This window comes from Vulpes lagopus, chromosome 6, assembly GCF_018345385.1.
Source record: "Vulpes lagopus strain Blue_001 chromosome 6, ASM1834538v1, whole genome shotgun sequence".
NCBI lineage: Eukaryota > Metazoa > Chordata > Mammalia > Carnivora > Canidae > Vulpes > Vulpes lagopus.
In genome coordinates this window covers 104934140-104958663 of record NC_054829.1, presented here as the reverse complement: position 1 = coordinate 104958663, position 24524 = coordinate 104934140, and positions in this window count along the sequence as shown.

Here is a 24524-nt window from a genome sequence, read left to right as displayed (position 1 = left end):
CTTTCAGTGGTAGTGGCCCAACAGATAGCATCCTTACTCAGCCTCAACTTAGATGAGCTTGTCTTTTACACAAGAGCTAAACAAAATTGCTTAGATATATTTTTTTGTTGTTGGGTTTTTCCTTTGAAGTATGTTTAGCTTTTTCCTATAGGTTTCCCATACTGTTACTTAACGTTTTTACTCTTCTTAGCACTGAGGCTGTTTGTATATGTTAATCACCAAAATTTTATAGTTTTACAGATACAGATTATTCAAGAACTGATCAACAAGTCTGGTTTTCCACCTCGATTGTCCCTGTTCCTTCTTGCCTCTCTCCCTCTTCAGATACATTACCCCATTTACTAGTCTATATGCAGTGAAGGGCAGAGTGGGTGGAAATTAAAATCTGTAGATTTAGTTACATGTCAACAGCTCTGATAAGAGAGGAGCATTGCCCATGGTTGCCTATCATGGATTTTTTTGCTATTTGTTTTCAAGTAAAACTTTAGTTTCTGTGTTTCTATGATGTTTTATATTTACACAACACTTAAATCCTCATTTCTCATACAGGCTTTAGAGAAATGTTAATTTGATTTGTTCATGCTACATCATATTCCCCATTATCACATATGACTAAGAATTGACTTTAGTCATGTTTTGCTTTTTTTTTTTTTTTTGTTCTTGAGACACAGAAAACCAAAATAGGAAGTCAAAATCAGGTTTTTCCATCTTCAAGGCTTCTTCCCCACTTAAAATATGCTTCAATCTGTGTGATAATCCATGACTGGAAATAGATTAGTGGTGGCTGATAGATCAGCAGAGACCATTCAAAGTATTTTTGAAAGGGCTTTTTTGGGAAAACCTGGACTTTATGGAAGAGTTCAGTGATCTGTTAGTAGATATAGATGTTCATTTGCAGATATAGATGTATATTTTGGAGGTTAGTGGCTGCCATACATTTGCTATGTCTCTATAGTGAGTCAAGAACTGCTTCACCATAAATTCCTTCTGAGTTTCTATGTGGACAAATTTGACTTCAGTTGGTACTGTCTATTTCAACATTACCACTTTCCTGAATCCTCAAAATTTTCAAAATTAAATAATTGAAACTACATAAAAATCACAGAAGGTAGTGTGTAATTCTCTAGTTTATAGCCTAAGATGAGTGGAATTAGATTAAATTAAATATGGTTAATTTTAGGTTTCCAATAATAATTCACCAACTTAATGGATTATTAGATAACACGGAAGGTCATTGACAGTCTGTAAGAACTTTCTTTTTTTTTTTTTTTTGTAAGAACTTTCTTTTTAAAATAACAATAGCTACCACTTCCTGAGGGTTTTTTTTCTAAATTTGTAAGGCCCATTGTTAAGTGATTTTATACATTTTTAAAAAAGATTTTATTTATTTATTCATGAGAGACACAGAGAGACAAAGAGGGAGAAACAGACTCCCTGCAGGTAGCCCAGTGTGGGACTTGATCCCAGGACCCTGGGATCATGACCTGAGCCAAAAGCAGACACTCAACCACTGAGCCACTCAGGCACCCCAGTGACTTTATGCATTTATTTTATCCTCATCCAGATCCACAGGGTAGGTATTTTTAACTCCCATTTTGCAGAAGAGAGAATTGAGGCCAGGAGGTTAAGTAACTTCCTTTTTGGTCACAAAGGGATCTCCCTGGGAAGGCTTCCATGGAAGATTGCCTCCTAGAGAAAAAACAAGCTAGGAGGATGCCTTTTGAATGCACCTCAGCTCAGAGATGAAACTGAACCTATATCTTATTATCCTCGTTTGAAAAAGTAAGAATTACCAAAATAGAAACATTGAGCAATATGTTTGAAGTCATGGAGGGATTAGACAGGGCTAGATCTCAGAAATAGCTACCTCTCAGGACTGTGTTAAGATGGAGCAACCAGTCTCCACTCAGTTCCTTTTATCTGTCTTTCTGGGTCAGTCCCTGCAGGGTTTCAATCCCATCACTCTTTTCTACATTGCCTATCAATTATTTGCTGTCTTACTCTGGGGTTGTGATATTTAAAAGGAGATACAAAACAAGCTGTGAGGTTTTGCCTGAATTCCCTGGGTGCTTGCCTCAATTTTCTGCTCACTTTTTGCTTTGGAGACTGGTTATATAGTGGGTAGATTTCTTTGTGCATCAGAGGTCATTACAGAAAGTTTGGAAAGCTTGGTAATTAACAAGGACTCACAAAATCAGATTCCTGGCAGGAATTTAAACTGAATGATGTATCAGTTGAGAGGCTATTTGGATGTTCTGTTCAGGCTTTGTCTATGTTCAGCTTTCAAAAATATATGGCTTAGAAAACACACACACACATAGATAGCTTGAACCTTAAATTGGTTTGGAAGGTGTGCTTTTTTAAAACACTGATTTGGGTTGCCTAGGAAAAAAGATATTTGGGTGATGTTTAATTTGATGTGCTCCAGCTTTCAGGATTAATGTGAAGTTAACATTATTGTATCTGCCATTTTGGGCAGCCAGGTGAGTGGAAAAGAGAAGTATTTTCAGAACTCAGAGATTCAAAGAATTACATGGGAAAAACTGATTTCATGTGCCTTGAAGAGGCACCTGAGACAAAGATGGTTAAACATCATGTTATGTGGATGACTACCAGTTACTTAATACCTATTAGTTAGAATAGTGCTTTAGGGATTATTACACAGACTTAACATTTAGTATTCGATTTAAAGACCAGATGATGACCCCTCTTGTTATAAGAGCAATGGTGAGATTATATTACTTTTGGTTAGTTGCTGTCCAGGCTCTAGAGATTTTGTGGCAACACAGGTATGTGTTCATGAAAACCATTTTTTACCTCCTTGGGCAGATTGCCAGCTACAATAACAAATCTGATATTTAAATAAAATCAACAGGTATTTAAATTCAAGAAACTAGTTGTTTTGGTGACATAAAAAGTTTACAAATTTCACTTCTTGCTTATGTTAAGAACATTAAAAATTTATTTTTTCATCTATTTTTAACCATAATGAAAGTAACAATTTCTTATCTTCTTAAACCTTCAGCTTATCTATAAGAAGGCATTTAAATATTTAACTTAAAGTAACAACAATTTTCATAGTTTTTCTCCTTCTCTGATGACTCTTCACTATAGTAAACAAACTGAGAGTTGCTAGAGGGAATGAGGATGGGGGAGTGGGGTAATTGGGTGATGGGCATTAAGGAACGCACATGATGTGATGATCACTGTGTGTCATATGCAACTGATGAATTATTGAACACTACATTTGAAACTAATGATGTACTATATGTTGGCTAATTGAATTCAAATAAAAAAATAAAGTAACAACATTTATCTTTAATATCCCAATGAGGGGTGACTGGCTGGCTCAGCTGGTAGCACATGATCTCAGGGTCCTGAGTTCGAGCCCCACATTGGGCATAGATTTTTTTTTTTTTTAAAAAGAGTATCTCAGTGATACTTTTACCAACTTAGTTTACTTGTGTCCTTAATCTTTAGTTTCCTAGAGAAATATCCAAATGAGTCTAGAATCTCTTGGGAAAAAAAGATAGGGAATACGACATGAAACAGTCAAGTCTTTATTATAATATTCATTATTAGCCTATCCTGTGAGAAACAAAGTAGTAATAGGACAATAAGAATGTTACAAAGTAACATTGATAAGATCATACAAGTAATCTTCAGATAGGATAGGAGAAAAAATAGAATTTTTCAAATAAATCTCAGTGGTAGAACTTAGATGCCTTTTGGAACATAAATTGGAAGGTACTTGTTAAACAAGAGTAATTTATCTTGGGTCCACACCACCAAATGGCTTCAAAGGGTTTAAAGTAGGTCGTTTGAATACTCTAAAATGTTTGGCTTATGGTAACCTTCTTTAGCTTGTTCATATGATAGTTAGAGTGCATTCCAGTAGCATCCATGGGATTTCTGACCATATCAAAGCATCATCAGGAGCTCTAATGAGACAGTTTGTTTAATAGAAATGCTTTAAATTACCATGTAGTACAGCATGAAAAAATCATTATTTCATTAGCTGAACTATTTCTGCTGGTCCTAAACTAAAAGTTCTAAAATTGAGGCATCATATAACAAATGCATTGTGAAACCTGTTAAATAGCAGGAATTTAAATGAAAGAAGTCATCTAAAATTACCAAGATTTTGGGCTGTCTGGGTGGCTCAGTCAGTTAAGGTTCTGCCTTCTATTCAGGTCATGATCCCAGAGTCCTGGGATCGAGCCCCACGTCAGGCTCCCTGTTCAGTGGGAATCCTGCTTCTCCCCCCACTTGCCTGTGCACATGCTCTTTCTCTCTATCTAATAAATAAAATCTTTAAAAAAATTACCAAGATTTTGCTGGAAACATTACTCTTAGGCATCAATATCATATTGCCAACTTTACCAAGCCAGAGGAAGTATCAACCAGAAATAGGTCTCATCTATACAAATAAGAACTAATAATTAATCTCTTTGTCTTCATAGGTAGTACAGCTCTCAAATCAACACAGAAGTGGAGTGGGTTGCATCAGACATAGTCTATTTAAGAGTTCTTGTGTATTTTATTAATCAAGATAAACTTATTTTGACTTAAGAAGAACGCATCTACAGTCAAGTGGGGAAGATTCATATGGCATTTTTCATGATTGTCCTTACATTGAAAGAGCTGGCCTTCAAACAGCAGAATATCAGAATGAAATTTACCATTTGGTTAACATAAGATTTATCTCAACAGGAGCCATTTGCATTTAAAGAAGCACTTGAAAGTATCCCAAGAATTGTGCCCTTCCCTCAGTTGATCTGTATCATGAACTTAGTCAAGATGGTCCTATGGGAATGGATGCAGTGTGAAAGAAGATGTATAACAGAGGGGGTGGGAATTTCCTCTGTGGGTGATCTAACATCATGTAAGGGTACAGTTTGCTTTAATATATTAGTTACAGCTTAAGAAGAGAAAGAAAAAGACCCAAGTCTGGTGATTGAGAAGTGGTTTAAATGGATTTTAAAAATTCGATGCAGAGTACTAGCAATAGAATATAATTTCTGTGCTTTTTTGAGTGATAGTGGAGGTTTGAATTATTCTTGTTTGTTTTGTGCAAAAGAAATCTTTTTTATTTTTTTAATTTTTTTAAAAAGATTTTTATTTATCTATTCATGAGAGACAGAGAGAGAGAGAGAGGCAGAGACACAGGCAGAGGGAGAAGCAGGCTCCCCTCAGGGAGCCTGATGTGGGACTCGATCCCCGGATCCTGGGATCACACCCTGAGCCAAAGGCAGATGCTCAACCACTGAGCCACCCAGGCATCCCAAGAAATTTTCTTTTTTGTGGATTATGTATATGGAGATGATTTGGAGAATTTTATTTTTGTAATTTTTGTGAGAAATTAATTTTGCTGCTCTGTTTTATGATTAAATATTTTAGGTGCTGTTTTGCTGATCATTATCCCAGTGATCAAGTTTTCAAGTTTCTCCAGGTTTGGATAGCTATGGACAAGGAGAACTGGATCCAGTAATCTGTTTCATTAATTTCCTTATACTTCTGACATTTTGTGCACAATACATACATGATTTTAAGGGTTCTCTTTTAGGGACCCTGGAGGAACTCCTCACACAGAAAAAGTATTAATGTATTAATAGACCATGTCAGTTATTTTTTCTAACATGTTATAAACTAGAAAGTTGAATTTTCCAACTTAAAAAAAATTGAATATTTTGATCGTTAAGTCCCTTGAGTCCTATACTTGGTTGGAGTTTTATTTTCTCATTCCTGATCCAGTATGAAGTTCTTTGTCTGCAATTCAATCTCTATGGCTTTAATCATTTTGGATTGTACCAATGGTTTCTCAGTAATAAAAGAAATGGGGAGCCAGGCTTGGCATGGGAGAAGTCTCTTCAGCTGGAGTAAGACATTACATATGAATTGTCTACCCACAAAAGGGCCCACTGTCAGCTTAAATTAATGAGATACATGTTTTAATCATTAAGGTAATAGCAACGTGTATTCTTTGCCTCTGTTTTAATCATTTCTATGTTTCTACCAGCTAGAACATCAAATGCTTTCTTTTGAGAAGTCTTCCCATTTCATTGTGGAGAACAGCTTCTATGTGGGGCAGAAATAAATGCTTCAGAGTCCTAAGAAACACCAAATAGCTTTAACATCAGGTCTTAGTAAATTTATAGCTACTGCTTTGTCCTTCAGTGCAGGAATTTGGAGGGACACATCCGTAGCCACCATTAGGCAATGGAACTAGCATGGGCTCCAGCCTGCAAAGAGTTGAAGTGGATGAGGTGAATCATAGGTCTCAGCAGCTGATGTTGAAATGGATTATTTTGTGGACCATGGGCAGGATTTAGATGGGTTGAAAAAGACACTGCTGATTAAGACAGTGGGGGCTCTGAATGCTTTGCCTCAGCTGGAAATTGCTTCATGGAGACTTTTGATTCATAGGCTGATATCTGCTTGGCAAATGTTGGCAAGGGGACATGCTATTCTCCGGACAGTCCATGGTAAGTAGATCAGCGCATGGCTCTTACACCTGAGAGACCAAATAAAGCAGGTTTCAGAAAAGGACCTATGAACTAAGCTCCATTTGTATTCTCTTCAGTTATTAAGGCTGCCCAAGTGAAACCTAGAGCATAGATTCAAAAAGAGAAAAAAAACCCGATATATAAGTTATTTTGTTTGGGTGATGCCAAACACATGGATAAACTGATTAACACTGAATTCACTAAGTTAAAACAATCGTTTTGTGAACTCTGTAGAACTATTGCACTATTCAGTGTGTTACCACAATAGTTGTTCATAGCTTGGATGTAGCTTTGTCATATATGTGTTATAGTGAACAATATTCAACTGTGAGTTTAGGGGGCACAGCCAGTAACATATTTATCTGTGTGTCTTCAGGTCTTTAAACCAGGTGAAGATTGTAAACCATAGAAGATTGTAGCACAGAACTGAGTGTTAAAATAAATAGAGCTTCTGTTTTCCTTTCTGGAAATTGGATGAATCCAAGGGATGTTTGGGAAGATTTAGAAATATAAAATGACAGGTTAGAAGGGGTTTCAAAGGTCATGTACTTCCACACTTATTTGCAGATGAGTCCAGAGAGGTCAGTTATTTGATCAAGATCACTTGGTGGCAGAACCAGGATAGAGGTGACTTAGTATTTACCAGAAGCTGTTGTAGGCTGGGAATGTGTTAGACCTGTACTGTCTAGTATGGTAGTGTGTTAGCCAGGGTTCTCCAGAGAAACAGAAACAAGATTTATTATGAGGCATTAACTCACACCATTATGGAGCCTGGGAAGTCTCACAGTCTACCAACTGCAAGCTGGAGACTGAGGAAAGCTGGTGGTGTGATTCACTTCAAATCCAAAGGCCTGAGAACCAGGGGAACCTATGGTGTAAATCCCAGTCCAGCAAAAGATGAGGACCCAGCCCAGAAGTAAGGCAGGAAAAAAGAGATGAATTTCTCTTTCCTCTCCCTTTTGTTCTATCCAGGCCCTCAACAGATTTGTTGATGTCTACCTGCATTGCTGAAGGCAGTCTACTTTATTGAGTGTGATCATTCAAATGCTAATGTCATCCAGAATCACTCTGACAGACACCCAGAAATAGTGTGTAATCTGGGCACCCAGTGGTGGGCCAAGGCCAAGGTGACATTTAAAATTATCCATCACAGTTACCTGCTAGCTTCTCAAGGACAGTGAGCACTTGAAATGTGCTAAGAGAGGTACTGAAGTTCACATTTTGGGGCACCTGGGTGACTCAGTGGTTGAGGATCTGCCTTTGGCTCAGGGCGTAATTCCGGTCCAGGGATCGAGTACCACATCGAGTCCCACATGCATCAGGCTCCCTGCAAGGAGCCTGTTTCTCTCTCTCTGTCTCTGTCTCTCTCTCTCTGTGTCTCTCATGAATAAATGAATAAAATCTTTTTTAAAAAAATGAAGTTCACATTTTACTTAGTTCTACTTTAAGAGCTGAAGAAGGATAAAATATTTTTCTATTAAAGATAACTTTATTGCTTTAATAGAACCACATCTCACATTAATCATTGAAAATTTTGTGTCTGAATTGAGATGTGTTGTTGGTAGAAAACACGAGGTTTTGAAGGCACATGAAAAGTGTGAAATATCTTGTTAGTAATATTTTATACTGATTCATTCCATGTTGAACTAATAATATTTGGGGCCTACTGGGTTAAATTAAAAATATATTAAAATGGCACTCATTTGTTTCTTTTTACTGTTTTTAGCATGGCTACTAGAAAATTTAAAGTGACACATGTGGCTTGCATTGTACATCTGTTGTCTTAGTGCTGTGACACTGCCTCAGCATCCAAATGTACTTCAGATATATAAGCTGAGTTTTAAATTCAGTATGGAGATTCATCATTCTTTCATTTATCTTCACTGACCACTTCAGAGGAAAAAAATTGGGGGAGTTTTCTTGGCTAATCACTGGAAAGTTTAAAGTGCGTCCTGTTCTACATGTAACTCTTTCCAAAATTTGTGAAAACCAAGCAAATATAACTAGTTCATTTCAGAAAATTTTCTTTTGCTTAAACTTTAAATACTTCTAGAAAAATAAGTTTCTAACCAATAATTGAGCTTCTAATTGAAGGCACATACAAAGGCACATAGTTTTTTACTGACTCATGCATTTGTCTATGAGATGTGGGCCATACCCATACATTTTGAAAAGAACTAACATTATCTTGGAACTAAATTATTTGGAAAAAATAAATTGATTAAAATTAAAATTACATAATTTTATTTAATTAACAATTAAAATAAATTTAAAAACTAAATGTCATTTAAAAATTTTATTTTTAAATTTGAATTCAAGTAATTAACACATAATGCATTATTGGTTTCAGAGGCAGAAGTCAGTGATTCTTCAGTCTCACATAACACCCAGTGCTCATTACATCACGTGTTCCCCTTAATTCCCATCACCCAGTTACCCCATCCCTGCACCTACCTCCCCTCCAGGGACCCTCAGTTTGTTTCCTATGATTAAGTCTCTTATTGCTTTGTCCATGTTTCCAGTATAGGTCTGCTTTTTCCCCAGGCAGGAAAACCAAAAAGATAATCTGGCAGCCCTGTGTAGGGTGTATTTTCTGCACAGGCAAAGATAATTCTTCTTACTGCTATCTGATGCTTGGAAATTCTGTCCCAATTTTGGTATGAGTTCTAACGTTAGCCAGATGAACATGCCTAAGGATGTAACAGAAAGTTCGAGTGCATGAACCCAACCCATAAACACTACTTTTGATTTTGATGAAATAGTAGTTGGATTTACCCAAAGACTTTATTAAAATTTACCCAGAACCTGTATTTGTGGAAAGGCTTGCAGATACCCTCTTCACAGCTCTCCTCGCTAGGGAAAAAAAAAAAAAAAGAGTAATTTCACTGCAATTGAGTTTACCATCAATAGAGGGCACCAAAGGATGGAAAAGTAATTTGATAGATTTGGTTTCTTTCCCTAGCTGAATTCACTACTAAAAAGAATAATTAATTTTAAAAATCTTTGAAAGGTCATCTTTTCATCTTGAAAAAGGAGGAATCAGAACTGCTATCCATTTGCATAATGTCATTTCTGCCCATCCAGGCATGGCCAAGCTGAGCGGAGTACAGCCAGAGCCAGGGGTTGGATGGGTGAGTGGGCTTGGAAGTAGAGAGCAAACTCCTACTTTCGGGCTCTTACCAGAGGGCATGGTCTGTGTTTCCCCAGTTGGGACTCTGCCCAGTAACTTCACCTGTACTGGTCCTTTAATTATTAGCAAATTAAGATTCTTTAGTAGGGAAGTAATTTGACTCTGCAAACGTTCTAGTTCCTGCCACGTGGCAGGTACTTTGTTAGTGTCTGGGGAAACCAGGTACTAAAACAGACCTATTTGCCTGCAGCTGACAGTCTAGTGGGCAACAGAGATATTACCAAACCTCACGCATACGGTAAAAATTTATCCCGACAGAGTGGGATTTGGACTGAGATTTGAAGACTGACTAGGAGTTTATTAGGTAAAGTAGGGAGGGTTGAGGAAGAAGACTCCAGGCAGAGAGAATAGCAGGATCCATGTGTCTAAGCCAGGGCTGGGGGCCACTCCAGAGTGGCTGGAGCCTGGGAAATGAAAGGAGAGTGGCTGAGGCTGGACAGAGCCAAAGTAAAAACACCCAAGGACTGATGGCAACAGTATACAAGGATTTTGCTGTACATGCAATGGAAAACTCCTGATAAGTGGATGTTAGGATTAGATTTATGTCTTTAAAAAGATGACTCTAGCGGTTTCGTGAAGAATGGATTAGAAGAGGACAAGATCATAAGGAGGCTACTGCGGCAGTTCAGATGGGAGATTTTGATGACTTGGACCACGGGAGTGATGTTGCAAACAGAGAGACATGAACAGGGGAGATCAGATTGGCTGGATGGAGTTGTGGATGGAAGAAGATGGTAAGGGAGAGGCATTAACATAAGGAGAAGCTCAAGATTTCTGGCTTGCCAAATGATCACAGCTTAGGGTTTTCAAACTTGGAAAATGCAGATGGCGATGTTTAGGAAACATTATCATAACTGATATGAGCTGCAAATCAGACATTTCAACAGGGGGCAAGCTCAGTCCAGTCTGTTGGTCTTTGCAGCAAATCTCCAAACCTTTCTGTCGTTAATGGAACATTTCAAGAAGAGCTGGGAATGACTGACAACATTGTAATGTGATATCTAAATACCTAGCTGCCAATACCAATATATGCATATGTATACATGTAGAAAAAACCCTAGAAGAATGTGATCAAGCCATTACTGTTATTTTTGGAGGAGTGAGATGAGAGGGAGCATCAATTTCAAGCCTACGTGTTACCTGAAAAATTTTACAGCAAGCCTTAATTGGTCTCCTAATTAACAAAACCCATAAAATCACTGTTGTTACCAATAGAAAGCTTTTCGGCTGGGAAATTTAAAGCCCTTTGTGGAGACCCAATAATCTCCCACCTCCATTAAATCTCTCTCCTGGAATCTACAGAGCCTTTCTATTTGGGGACCCTGTAGCCCCAGAGAGCATAGATTTCTATCGCTGTGGCTCATTAGAGATGCTCAGAAAATCAACGTGAGGACTAGCTACAGAAGCCCTCCCAGCACCGTTTGATCTTTTCAGTAGCAAATGTGTCATTTGTAGCACAATGGTCCAGTTCTTATGTGAGGCTAAAATAGAGCCACTCCAAGATGCTTTTGAGACTCCCTGAACTCCAACTAACTACCAATCTTTCTCCCAATTGATGTATCAGTTCGGCTGTATCCCTGGGGACATCCTTTCCACTTGCTTGGTAAATAATTAGCCTGGCTGCCTTTGGCTATAGAAAGGATTATAAATATTTTAAGCACTGCAAGTGATTGAAACTGTCTCTATTTGATTTCATCTATGCCTGCAATGCTTTGGGTGAAAACTCACCTCTAAGTATGAAATATCCTTAGGCAGATAAATGTTCTAGGTGTTAGAATAATAAGGTGTTGTTTAGGTTGCTATAGTCAGTGGGCATTCAGAAACAAGATATAATTAGTGATTAGTTTGAACGTTTCCCATTTTAGCTCACACCAGTTGTTTTTTTCCCACAAGAGAAACAAATGACTTTATTTCCCAAGAAGATTTTTATGCTTATAGGGTTTTTTAAAAACTGGACTTTAAAGGCTTAAAATCTAAAATATATAAAGAACTCATATGACTCAATAACTGCCCCCACCAAAAAAACCAAAACAATCTGATTAAAAAATTAGTAGAGTATCTGAATAGATATTTTTTCCAAAGAAGACCTTCAAAGATACATGAAAAGGTGCTCAAAGTCATTAATTATCAGGGAAATGCAGATCAAAATCACATTGAGCTAAGCACCTCACACCTGTTAGAATGACTTTTATCAAAAAGACAAGAAATAACAAGTGTTGGCAAGGATATGGAAAAAAGGGAACCCTCATATACCATTGCTGGGAATATAAATTGGTGCAGCCACTATGGGAAACAGTATGGAATTTCCTCAAAAAATTAAAAATAGAACTACCATATGATCCAACAATTCCACATACGGATGTTTATTCTGAGGAAAATAACAACACTAACTGAAAAGGATATATGCACCCCTATGTTCATTGCAGCATTATTTATGATAGCCAAAACATGGAAATGACTTAACTGTCCATTGCTAAATGGATAAAGAAAATGTGATATATAAATATATGTTATATAAAAGGATAATTATTATGTGTATCATGGAATATCATTCATAAAAAAGATGGAAATCCTGCCATTTGTAATAATATGGATGGATTTTGAAGGTATTATGCTAAGTGAAATAAATCAGACAGAAAAAGAAAAATACAACATGATCTCACTTGTATATGGAATAAAAAAATTGAACTCATGAATAGAATAGATTGGTAGTTGCAGGTGGGGGTGGGGGAGCAAGCGAAGTGGGTGAAGGTGATCAAAAGGTACAACTTCTAGTTATAAAGTAAGTCCTGGGGTTGGAGTGTACAGCACAGGGACTATAGTTATTAACACTGTATTACACATTTGAAAGTCGCTGAGACAGTAGATCTTGAAAGTTTTCATCGTGAGAAAAAAAACATAACTATGTGTGGTAAGGGTGTTAATGAGACTTTGGAATATATACATATATTGAATAAAAAACAGATTTAAAATTTTTTAGAGCAGTTTCAGGTTCACAGTGAAGTTGAGTGAAAAATAGAGGTTTCATAAACCTCCTGTCCCCACACATCCTCCACTAAAATGGAACATTTGTTACCGTTGATGAACTGACATTGACTCATCATGATCACGCTTAGTTTATAGTTTACATGAGGGTTCACTCTTGGCGTTGTACATTTTATAGGGGAGAGATGTATAACAACGTGTGTGCATCATATATATAGCCTACGAAATGTTTTCTCTGCCCTAAAAATCCTCTGTGCTCCACCTATTCATCCCTCCCTCCACCCTAGTCCCCGCCAACCACTGATTTCCATTTTCCTTTTCCAGAATGTCATAGAGCTATCATTCGTGGAGTCGTTTTAAAATTATTCCTCTCACAGTAAGTTAAAAGAATATAAAAGTTACCATTAATGTAATTGGTTGTAATCTTTCCAGTGAATTCTTTGTGGTTGCTATGAAAACCCAAAGTCTTATTTAGACCAGGTCTGTATCTAGCCAGTGGTACAAGAACAACCCATGGAGAACCACCACATTAGCCTGGGCAGGCGGGAGTGAGGAGGAGAGGGCTGTTGCATTGGGGTGGTCCACCCAAACACCCTGCAGAGTATTTGTTCTCAGCTCTGTCAGGGTGACTTCTGATGAAAATAGTAGCATGTGCCTATTGATTCACAAAGTGAAACACAACAATGGTATACAAAGTAGATGTTGTCCATGCTTTCATCCCCCACTGTTAGCCTCACATACCATAAATGCGCTCATACTACGCCGTGTATTTGACAACATGCTGATTTTCTTAAACAGTAAATCATGGGGTGCTTTCCATGTCAATTCATAAAGATCTCATTTTTAAAAGGTACATAAAAATGTATTTAACAATTCCCCATCGATGGCTACCTGGATTTTTTGCAAACATTTGCCGTGGAATACCAGCAATGAAGATTTATGTGCTTCTTGGTGCATGTGTGTGATTATCTCCTTAGGATAAATTCCTTGAAGTTAAATTGCTGAGTCAAAAGGTAAGTATGTTTAAAATTTTGATACATGTTGCCAAATTACACTCTCACCAAAAGTACATGAGCATATACTTTTCTACATCCAACAAGCCAAAAGAACTAATAGTCATCATCTCTGCCTATTTGTTAGCTAGCTAAAAAAGATTTATTTCTTTATTGACCTATCAATGAAGTTGAATTTTTATGTCTGTATTGGTTTCACGGCTATATTTAGTTTGTGAAAATTTAATGATATATGTATTTATGACCTGTACCCTTGTAGAGGGGGTATTATATCTTGACTTATTGGGCAGGAGGGCGGATTTCTTGAGTATCCATTAGGCTACTTAGGGTGTCAAGGAACAGAAAAGCCCAAATTAAATATATGTGTTCTTTCACGTAACACAAATCCTATAGCTAGGGTAGTCTAGGGTTGGTTAATTCAGCAGGTTGGTGCATCATTATTTTGACATAGTTTCTTTTATGGATGTAGAATGGCTTCAGCAACTCCAGGCCTCACATGCAAATGCCACAGTATCTAGTGGGACAAGACAGACAGTCTGTCATCAAGGAAAATCTTTTTCAGATACTTCCCTTCTCTGAAGGCTTGTTCTTGCATTTAATTGGTCAAAATTCCATTTATGTCCATACCTCCGTCAGTCAATGCAAGAATAATGAGAACACCATGACTAGTCTGAAAGAATAATTCACTCCCAATGGCTGGGGCTGAGACCTACCTCCCTGAAATTCATGGCTGGTGGAGGAAATCAGTAGTGTTTGCTGGAGGTAGAGTATGTTTAGGGGAGTGAAGGGAGATGAGATGGGTTAGGCATCTCAGGGATGGGATAGGCATCCCTGTCCCCCTGGGACAGCCCGGGGGCCAGTTAGGATGGATATTGAGGGAGATGCCACAGAGTGAGAGAGCTTTTAGAAAGCCACTTCATATTCTACATAAAAGATGGTTGAAGTCAATATTTATTGAGGCCCTGCTCTGTGCCAGGGGACACCATGAATACAAAAGCAGACTTTATGAACATTGCAGTCCAGCAACGTCACTCAAAGAGATTATTATTCTATTGCATTAATAGGCATAAAAATAATAATGATGGCCAGTAGTTACTGAGAGGCTGGGCATAGTTTTCAGTCGCTTACATGTGGTAACTTATTTAATCCTTATAATAATCTGAGAAATTAGATACTGTTATCATCCTTGTTTTAAAGGTGAGGAGACTGGGATGCCTGGATGGCTCAATGATGCCACTCAATGAAAGCATCTGCCTTCAGCTCAGGTCATGATCCTGGGGTCCTGGGATCAATTCCCACATTGGGCTCCCCATAGGAAACCTGCTTCTCCCTCTGCCTATGTCTCTGCCTTTCTCTCTGTGTCTCTTATGAGTAAATAAATAAAATCTTAAAAAAAAAAAAAAGTAAAGGTGAGAAGACTGACATGCAGAGGGGTGAAGTAACTTGCCCTAGGTCAAAGGGCCAGCAAATGGAGGAGACAGGAATCGGGCCCAGGCCGCCCGACTTCAGAGTCCATGCTTTTAACAATTCACTGTGCTGCCCATAAACCCCACGTCAGGAATTAGAATATTAATACTATGGCCAGTGGGCTGGAGAAGAAGCAGTAGGAACAGAAGAAGGAGTTATTATGATTATATTCATATCTGACAATTACTGAGCACTTGGCCACCTAAGAGGCACTGTGTGAAGTGCTGGTTATACATGACCTCACTGAACTCTCACAAATCTGTGACATAGGCTCTAGTCCACAAGTCAGGAAACTGAGGTCTTTGAGATGTCAAGTCACTTGCTGAACAAAGATCATTATTGTATTTGAACCTGGGGTCCTTAAGATGCCAAAGCCTGTGGAACTAGTTAACTCCACTGTGTTAATTATGAAAGTTATTATCTGAACAGAAAACAGGGAATTCTGAGAAAAAGGACCAAAGCATGTAAATTTTTTTAAAGATTTTATTATTTATTCATGACAGACACAGAGAGAGAGAGAGAGAGAGAGAGAGAGGCAGAGACACAGGCAGAGGGAGAAACAGGCTCCATGCAGGGAGCCCAGTGTGGGACTCGATCCCGGGACTTCAGGATCAGGCCCTGGGCTGAATTCAGTCAGCACTAAACCGCTGAGCCACCCAGGCTGCCCTGTAAATATGTTCTAATGCCCCCTCCCCCTTCTACTGAAGAATTGAAAGAAAGCCAATTTTTCAGTATACTCTTGCACTTTGGCTGCTCTGAGTTGGCCTTCACATATGCCATGGTCTACATTGGACATGATATTTTAGGATACCTCGATTTATTGTTTTTCTTGAAGGAACACAAATCCAAAATATACAGAAACTTTTTCCAAGCATTTTTTTTCCATGAAAAAAGTCCTGTATATTAAATTTTTATTTTACAATGATAATCTTTCGGTAATATTTTTGTACATATAATAGACATCTTAAATTTACAAAATTTTTTTAGATGAATGCAAAGTTGTTTCAACTTGTATAACCAACTAGCCAGACCTTGGCTGGCTATTCTCACAAACCACTCCACCCCCACTCAACCAACTACACTACCCTGCAGAGTTGAAGAGCAACAATTACCCAGAGGGCTTTTTTCCTTTTCTTTTCTGTTTCCAGAGAGATCCCCTCAAGCCCTTGTCCAGATGTTAATGTGGCACATGTGGTGCTGGAGTCTTGACTTTTTAAATCATCTTTTCTTTAGTAGAATGACTGGGTGGAGCAAAGGAAATTGTTAAGGGGTATTATGGTTTCTTTCTCTTCTAAGCTGAGTTTAATTCAGCCAATATCATCAGTGACCAAAGTCACTGCCATCTGTCAGTTGTGGGTGGCCCGAACTAGTGGTCTCCTTCTGCTCCCAATGGACAGGTAACTTGCATTCGGAAAACCAACTCATCACATCTGGAACTTATTGGCAGACTTAAAGGGAATCCAAAAAAGAAATCGGTCACAGAGATAGAATGCCCTGCTTTTTCTTGGAGCTGGTATCTGTTGGGTTCAGGCTTGTGGCATATGGGCAGAACAACTCAAGAAAGTTTTCCAATGGTATAGGCCAACTGAACATAGTTTTCTGAGGCACAACCTTCTACCAAAAATGGAGAGGGGAAAAAAAAAAGCCCCAAACCAAACATACCCAAACCAACTTACTCCCCTGGTATGCCACATAAAAAAAAATTGCCCGTCGTGAAGATATTTGAATTTAAATTGTTGCCAGTTCTAAGGGAAAAAAGGTAGGGTTAGTCGCTTGAGAGATAATCAGCATTCTAATAAAGTACCCAGGCCTAACACTATAATTAGTAAACACAGGTGGTACAACTTCTTGCTTCCTCTTCCTTAGATATATTAGAGATTAACAGGGGAAAAAGAATGACAGGATGGGGGAAAAAATAGAAAACATGTAAGGAAATAACTTTATAAATAGAATATAGTATAGTTTTGCATCAGAACGATAAAAATAGATGCACATATCTTTAAATATTTTATTTTGCCATATTTTATGTGCATAGAAGTTTCTCATTTTATTCATCACGGTGTTAGGATCTACCTAACCTAGCACTGTTCCTCATAAGCACTACAGATAGCAGTATATAGTCCATTTCAAATATCAACCATGGCTGCTATTATAAAAGTATTATAAAAACAGTTTAAAATTTGGGTGAGTGAGAGAAATGAAAAGATATTTGAAAAATCCTCATGTATGCTTGGAGAGGCTGGTTAGGAGTTGTTAAAGGACCATTTATTTATCCTGCATCCAGCCAGGGGCTGACATATATGCATGCAGTGTTTTGTATGTATGCGCATACATGGAGTGAGGTGTGTGGGGAAAATTACTAAACTTTGGCCTCAGACAGCCCTGAATTTAACTCCTGGCTCTAGTACTTACTGGCAGTATGACTTCAGACAAGTTACTTAAATTTCCTGAGCTTTAGTTTCCTCATCTATGAAATGAGAGTTGTTAACACCTTCCTAGTAAATTATTTGTGAGGATTAAATAAGATAATGGCATTAAAGCACATAGAGCTGGACAGATGCTTTGCCAATGATTTTCATTTCCTCTCCTTTCTCTGTCAGCGTAGGGGTGAAGAGGTCACTGTTACTCATGTTGACACGAGTTTCTCAGAGACAATGGGGGCCTTCGTGGAGTGGAATCTGGTCTCTTCAACCTTGTGCTACGTTTTCTCTCTTTTCCTTTTTTTGCTTCTAATGATGATATGATAATATAGTCCTCATGGAAGAGCTGATTCATTTTCAGTGTTTCTTTTCCCTGGCCTAGGAGTAAAGCCTGCAGTATTCACCTTTGGTGAAGAAACCTCCTAATTGTGAGGAGAAATTCATAAGCCACAGGGCTTGATTTCTGCCCCTTCATAAAGAGCAAAGGAGAGAATAACAGAAAGGAGGATTGCCTTGAAGTATTTAAGATCAATTAGGAATTGGGCTCATCTGTCTTTAAGCCTAGCTCTTAGTCTGTCCCAAAGTGATTCAGAGTCACTCTGACTCTGTCTCCAAATTATCAGTTGTGTTTATCTGGGTTGGGATAATTCACTTCTTTCCGTATGCTAACACAGTGCCATTATGGACTCCTGAGTGTGTACGAGGTTTTCAAGGTATGGATTAGTCTCTTTGTTTTATACCTGTCATAGCACCAGCTACATGTCTGGGCATCTGGGGAACAGTTGATAAATTCTGAATGAGCAAGTGAATGAATTAACGAATACTTTTAGAAGAGTATCTCTTCACTTTTTGAAACCTATGCTATCTTTTGATCAATACTTCCCCCCATGTGATATTTTTTTATAAATTTATTTTTTATTGGTGTTCAACTTGCCAACATATAGAATAACACCCAGTTAATTATATATGTTGCCCCCATCAAGTGCCCTCCTCAGTGCCCGTCACTCAGTCACCCCCCCACCTCCCCTTCCACCACCCAGAGTTTCGTTTCCCAGAGTTAAGAGTCTCTTATGTTCTGTTTCCCTTTCTGATATTTCCCCCCATGTGATATTCTTTAGAAGGATCCTACTGCAAGGACAAAGAACTATATTTTCTACATATCCCAACAGTTAAAGATTTGTCGAGCTTCATTTTGCCTATTCCCTGTCCCCAAACTGTGCATTAGGAGAAAGAAATTGGATGTAGCTTTCTCCTGCTTAAGGTTCTGATATTTACCCTGTGTCCCCAAGAATATGAGCACCATTTTAGACCAGAGGCCCCAGAAAGAGAGAGACATGCCTATTCAAGCATCTGCCACACATAAGATATGTTAGGTATAAATAAGTGCTTTTGATAATGACACAAATGACAGCTCTGGAGCAGCTTTAGTGCTCTACCATCACCAATTACATGTAGTAGTTGAAAACTGGATTTAAATGCGGACCTCCCAAGAAGGGTCCCAGTAGACTGGTCTGAGATGGAATGCATGGTATTCTTCAACCTCTCTTCCTTAAAATCTGTCCAGCTTATGCCCTTTCATGTGCTTTAGAAGCAGAAAAGAATCATATCCTCTACAAAAAATTTTCCCGACTCAGGCATTTAATATTATTAATGAAGATGGAATGGCTGGAGTTTTTTTTTTTTTTTTTTTTTTAATGCTTTCGACTTGACCTATAGGAATCTAGGAGTTGAACGTTTGGCCCATAGTATCTCGAGGCCTGCCTATACTTTTTGTGTGCAGAATTATTAAATGCAAAACAAGGAGAGTAGCGTGTAATTTTATAGCAACCAAACACATGGTTTTTCCCTTTCCTTTGGGAAGAAAATTCCTTCCTGTAGAAGGTAAGGTTATGCCCCTACTTGTGAAGCCCAAGGAGGGACACTTTGATGTGAAAGAGGATCCTGGTAGAGTAACGGATACAGAAACCAGTGTGGGAATAGGAGGAGCCTCCAGAAACAGGAAAAGGCATTGTCCCGAGGACGGGTTATTTCATCCCTCTCTGTCGTCATTCGGGCTGTCTGGTTTATTTCCTCCCCCAGGTTGGTGCGAGTTGGAAGGAGAGCCTTTTGTTAATGAGGTCAAGAACAAGACTGCCCATTTTGTGAGGTGGTTAGGGCTGAACTTTCAGATTTCAGATTTTATGAACAGTGACCAAGAACAAAATTAATTTGGGCTTCATCTAAGCAATGCCAAAGCGACTGGCTAGGAAGTGAAAACTCCAATCAATTGGTGTGGCTAAACAACATCAAACGGCTTGGTTGGATTGATTTTCTAAGGAAACGCTTCAATTGGCCAACAGTTTAGGCATTATGTAGGTGTAAGACTATAATTTTGCCCACAGCTAGGTTCCCTGAAACCAAAAATTTGGTAAAATAAGAACTTTATTTTAAGGGTTTTATATCACAAATGAATAGCTGCTGGTCAGAAGCAATATTACACACAAAGCAATGCTTAGAGCTGAGAATGTTCATGAATTTGTTTCCTGGAATGGTGTTGGCAATGCCTTCATGGGTCCCATCTTTCTCAGGGCCCTTCTCAGTACATACCAGGCTGGACCCTGTAACTCCCTCTGGGAACAGTGATGTGGCAGGTCCTGGCAGGGTCTTCAGCCAAACCTTTGTCATCTGGGAACAGTATAGGAAAGAATGGCCAAGGCCAGTTGCATCTGGCACAGGTCCAAGGCCTCTGGCCACATTGTTTTCACTATACTTAGCACTGAACCTTGTCAGAATACTTGGGAATGCTTTGTATTTATTAGTTTTCACACCAGTCCACCTTATAGAGCCACTCTAGCATTAGATTCCCAAATTTAGAGACCAATGAGTTAATGATCAAGAGGCTTAAAGGACCTGAATATCATCACCCAGAATATGAGTGTCAGAGCCAGGATTAGGCTGCACAGATATGTATGATGCTCTAGTGACTGCATAGTTCACAGAGAGCTTTGGCCTCTGCTCTTAGAACCAAAGGAAATTGATTTTCATCTCTAAGATCTTGTAGGGAAGCTCTCTCCTCCCAGGGCACAGTGAAGCCCCAGCCAACCATACTTCTGGACATGAACTTGATATGAACCGCTTGAGGCACTCTCTGAGCTGAGTTGGGCTGAACCCAGCTCTTTGTTCCAGGTCACACACAAAGACCCATGAGGGTTTGAGAGGAGCAGGTTTTTTTTCTAATCTGGAATATTAGCACTTAAAAACAAAATCAAAATGCCTTAGGGAACATAAGCAGAATAATAAGTCAAGGCTGATCTTATAAAGCCATTCAATTTGATATAGGAAAGGCATGAGATACCCTGCATGTGCCAGACCCGAAGGTGAATCAAAATAGTCCTGGTTTCAGGAGTTCACCGCTTTCTGATGCAGACAAATGATATACACCTATCTCTACCATAAGGCAGACTATGCAACTGCTACCATAAAAGAAGTAGCAAAATGTTAGAGGTGTCCAGAAAAGGTGTCAGTGCTATTGACTGTGACCAGGGAAGTCTGGAAGGATTCTCAGAGATGCCAATTAAACTGGACTTTGAGAAGTCAGATTTGTGGAGCAGAAATTACTTCTGAGGTCCAGGGCAGTGTGACTTGCCCAAGATCAGGATCGGTTTTCTGTTTATCCCTGCGAACTGCTTGAGGATCATCATCTGAATGCTAGAGGGAGTTGTGCCATATTATGAAGTTGAGATAGTTTCATTCTCAGCTCTATTGTACTCAAAAACCCTAGGATGAGGCAGTGGCAGGAATGACCCATTTTTCTCATTTTGCATAATTTTGTATTTAAATTCTCACTATTGGGGACTTTTATAATAAAGTGATTTATCCAGAACCTTGCCTCAGTTTTAAGAAGGACTTTCATTCGAGGAAAATTTTCAAATAGATCAACCATGCATTGAAATCCATTTACATTTCCTCTAAGTGGCGTTTCCTGAAATATTTGCTAATTATTAAAGTATTTTAGCCAACATCCAATCCCCTGGTTTTTCTATTTATTTAAGTCAGGCCCAAATGAATAGATAAGGCCAAATCTATCGTGTCTATGGAAATAGATTAAGAGGTTATAAACATAAGATTAGCATTAACTATAATATTAAGCAGAAAAACTGGTCGTAATGTGTGACAATGAGTTTTCTTCACATGTAAAAATAGCATATTTGTCAAAGCATTCGGGTTTTACACTGTGAGAGCCTTTGTGAATACTTTCTATTAATATCTCTCTTTTAAAAGTGATTTTCTGAGAAATAGAATACAAAAACCCAGCTACTTCTGGTTAGACAGATAGAAGTGTGCCTTGTTTTCAGATATCTGCTTGTGTGGATGTTTCTGCTTAAAACCAATACTTGTAGCTCAAACTTCGGGATAAAGTACTGGGTACATGTGAATCTGACAATGAGAATATGTATTTGGTTTTGTCTAAAGGAGCTTATTATGTCACCTGATTATACATAGCATTGTGTATGGTGTTTTTCTGGTTGAGCTTCAATAGTAAGGCTAAGTCATTCATTTGATTAATCATTATTGAGCACATACAAAGCATCAGGAGTTGTACTACAAGCTGTGTAGGTGAATTAGGTATGGTCTGTGCTCCAAAGAAGCTTGTAGTCTTATAGGGTAGATAAACAATAAACTTACAGACAAAACAACATTCATAAAATGTGATGAATACTGTATTTTATTGAACAGAGATGCCACTGGTTTTAAGATATATCTTTTTAAAAAAGATTTACCTATTTATTTTTAAAGATTTATTTATAGAGAGAGGGAGAGAGAGCATGCCCATGTGCACAGGTAGTGGGGGTGGGGTGGCAGAGGGAGAGAGAGTCTTAAGTAGACTCCACACTGAGTCAGAGCTGGCTGTGGGGCCCGATCTCACCACCCTGAGATCATGACCTGAGCTGAAACCAAGAGTTGGATGCTTAACCTGCTACACCACCCAGGTGCCCAGATACATCTTTTTTTTTTTTTTTTTAAGCCCCTTAGAAAGAAAGACCATGGCCAATGAAACTGTGATTTATCACAATCTTAGAGATGTTAAAATGTTAGGGGAAATGTGTACTTTAGAACCACCGTACTCTCAAGAGAACCAAGGGCTGTGATAGACGGTCATCAGGAATCTCTAACGGGATGGACTCTTTGATGAGGTATGTTTTAGCTCCAAACGGAAGAGTAGAACTTGTTCCTCCTACTGAAGCTCAAAAAGAATGTTCCAGGCAGCAGGAACAGCCTCAGGACACAGACAGGAAAGCACGGGGCATGTTTTAGTTGCCTGAATTCTGCCTCACAGGTTTGGTAGCAATTGTCCTTGGTTTTCCCAAGCCCTCACTGAGTTGTAGTACAAATTTCTAGACCAGTGAGGCCTCTCCCTGTCCGCGTGGCCGTCTGTGGCGGTTATGGCCTTCCTGCTCTTGTGCTGTGCTCTGCCTGCATGGCCGCCGCTGGTGGGGCTGCCTCTCTGCTCTACCACTGCCATACCAGTCTACAGCCTGCTCCTGCTGAGGGAGCCAACCTCTCAATCAAAGTGAATACTACTCTGGAAATCTTGGGTGGTCTGACCTGATATTTTAGTTTAGTGGCCACAGATATTTTAGGGCCCCGAGAGGTAGTCTTACTCTTTCAATTTTACTGGCCCCTCTGTTAAAAGAACTTGGAACAGTTTCCCCAGGGACTGGTCTGGAGGTACCATTGAATAATACCACAGTGTTTTTCTTCCTCCCCACAAAGGACCAGCTGGTGCCTCCAGACCGGGCATAAACCTTTTGGGGCTCTACTAACTCAGAGCAAGAACGCTGCTTTCCCTCAGGATTCCTACCCTTCCAGGTCAGGCAACAACCTATCCTTCCTTTGTTGTTTAGGATTTTCAATCTTGGTGCTGCCTCTGCTTTCCTTCATTTTCCTTTCCCAGGAGAATTCAACACCCTTATGCCTTGGTATCATGAGCATTCGAAGACCACCTGTAGGTTTTCAGAATAAGTCTCATTTCCCTATCCCTCCTTCCACAAAGAGAGAGAGAGAAAATAGTAAAACTGCATCATTGCTCACTTATCTATCCACAGCCTATACCACAGCGTGTTGGGGCAGCTGACATAAGTCCTCAGCACAGCTCTTGTGAGATGCTGACAGTCTCCCCGAGGAAGAGATTATACTATCTTTATTTAGGGAAGGAGGAAATGGTCCATGTGCAAGATAATTTTATGACACATTTGAACAAAATACACCCAGGAAAGGATTTTTAAAAACCATAACAAATGTCCAAGAACTGGTGAATGGATAAACAAAATGTGGTATGTCCATACAATGGAATACTATTTAGTAATAGAGAACTTTCCATAACATAGATAGACTTCAGAAATGCTGTGTTATATGAAATAAGCCAGATGCAAAAGACTGTGTATTATGATTCTATTTTTGTAAAGTGTCCTAAAAAGGTAAATCTATATATAGAGACAAAAGGTAGATTAGCAGTTGCCTGGCCTTGGGTTGAAATGGATATGATTGCAAATGGGTATGAGGGATTTTTACGGGGTGATGAGGTGTTGTAATACTGGACTGTGGTGATGGTTATACAACCCCATGTATTTACTAAAAAAATTGTTGGATTGTACATTTTAAATGGGTGAGTTCTATGGCATGCACATGACACCTCAAAAGAGATGTTAGGGAAAAAAAGCATGATGTAAGACATCCATTGTGAAATCAGCCGGCCCATTCTGACTCCATTAGTACTTGTGGCCTGTGTTTCACTAATTTAACTTCTAAACATCAACATTTAGTGAGCCTGAAGTATGTGCCAGTGATCATGTTCAGATAGATCCCTTTACATAATTATTGCAAAAAGGCAATTGACTTGAAATTGGGTAAGAACATGAGCCACAGAGAGAGAGAGGCAGAGACAGGCAGAGGGAGAAGCAGG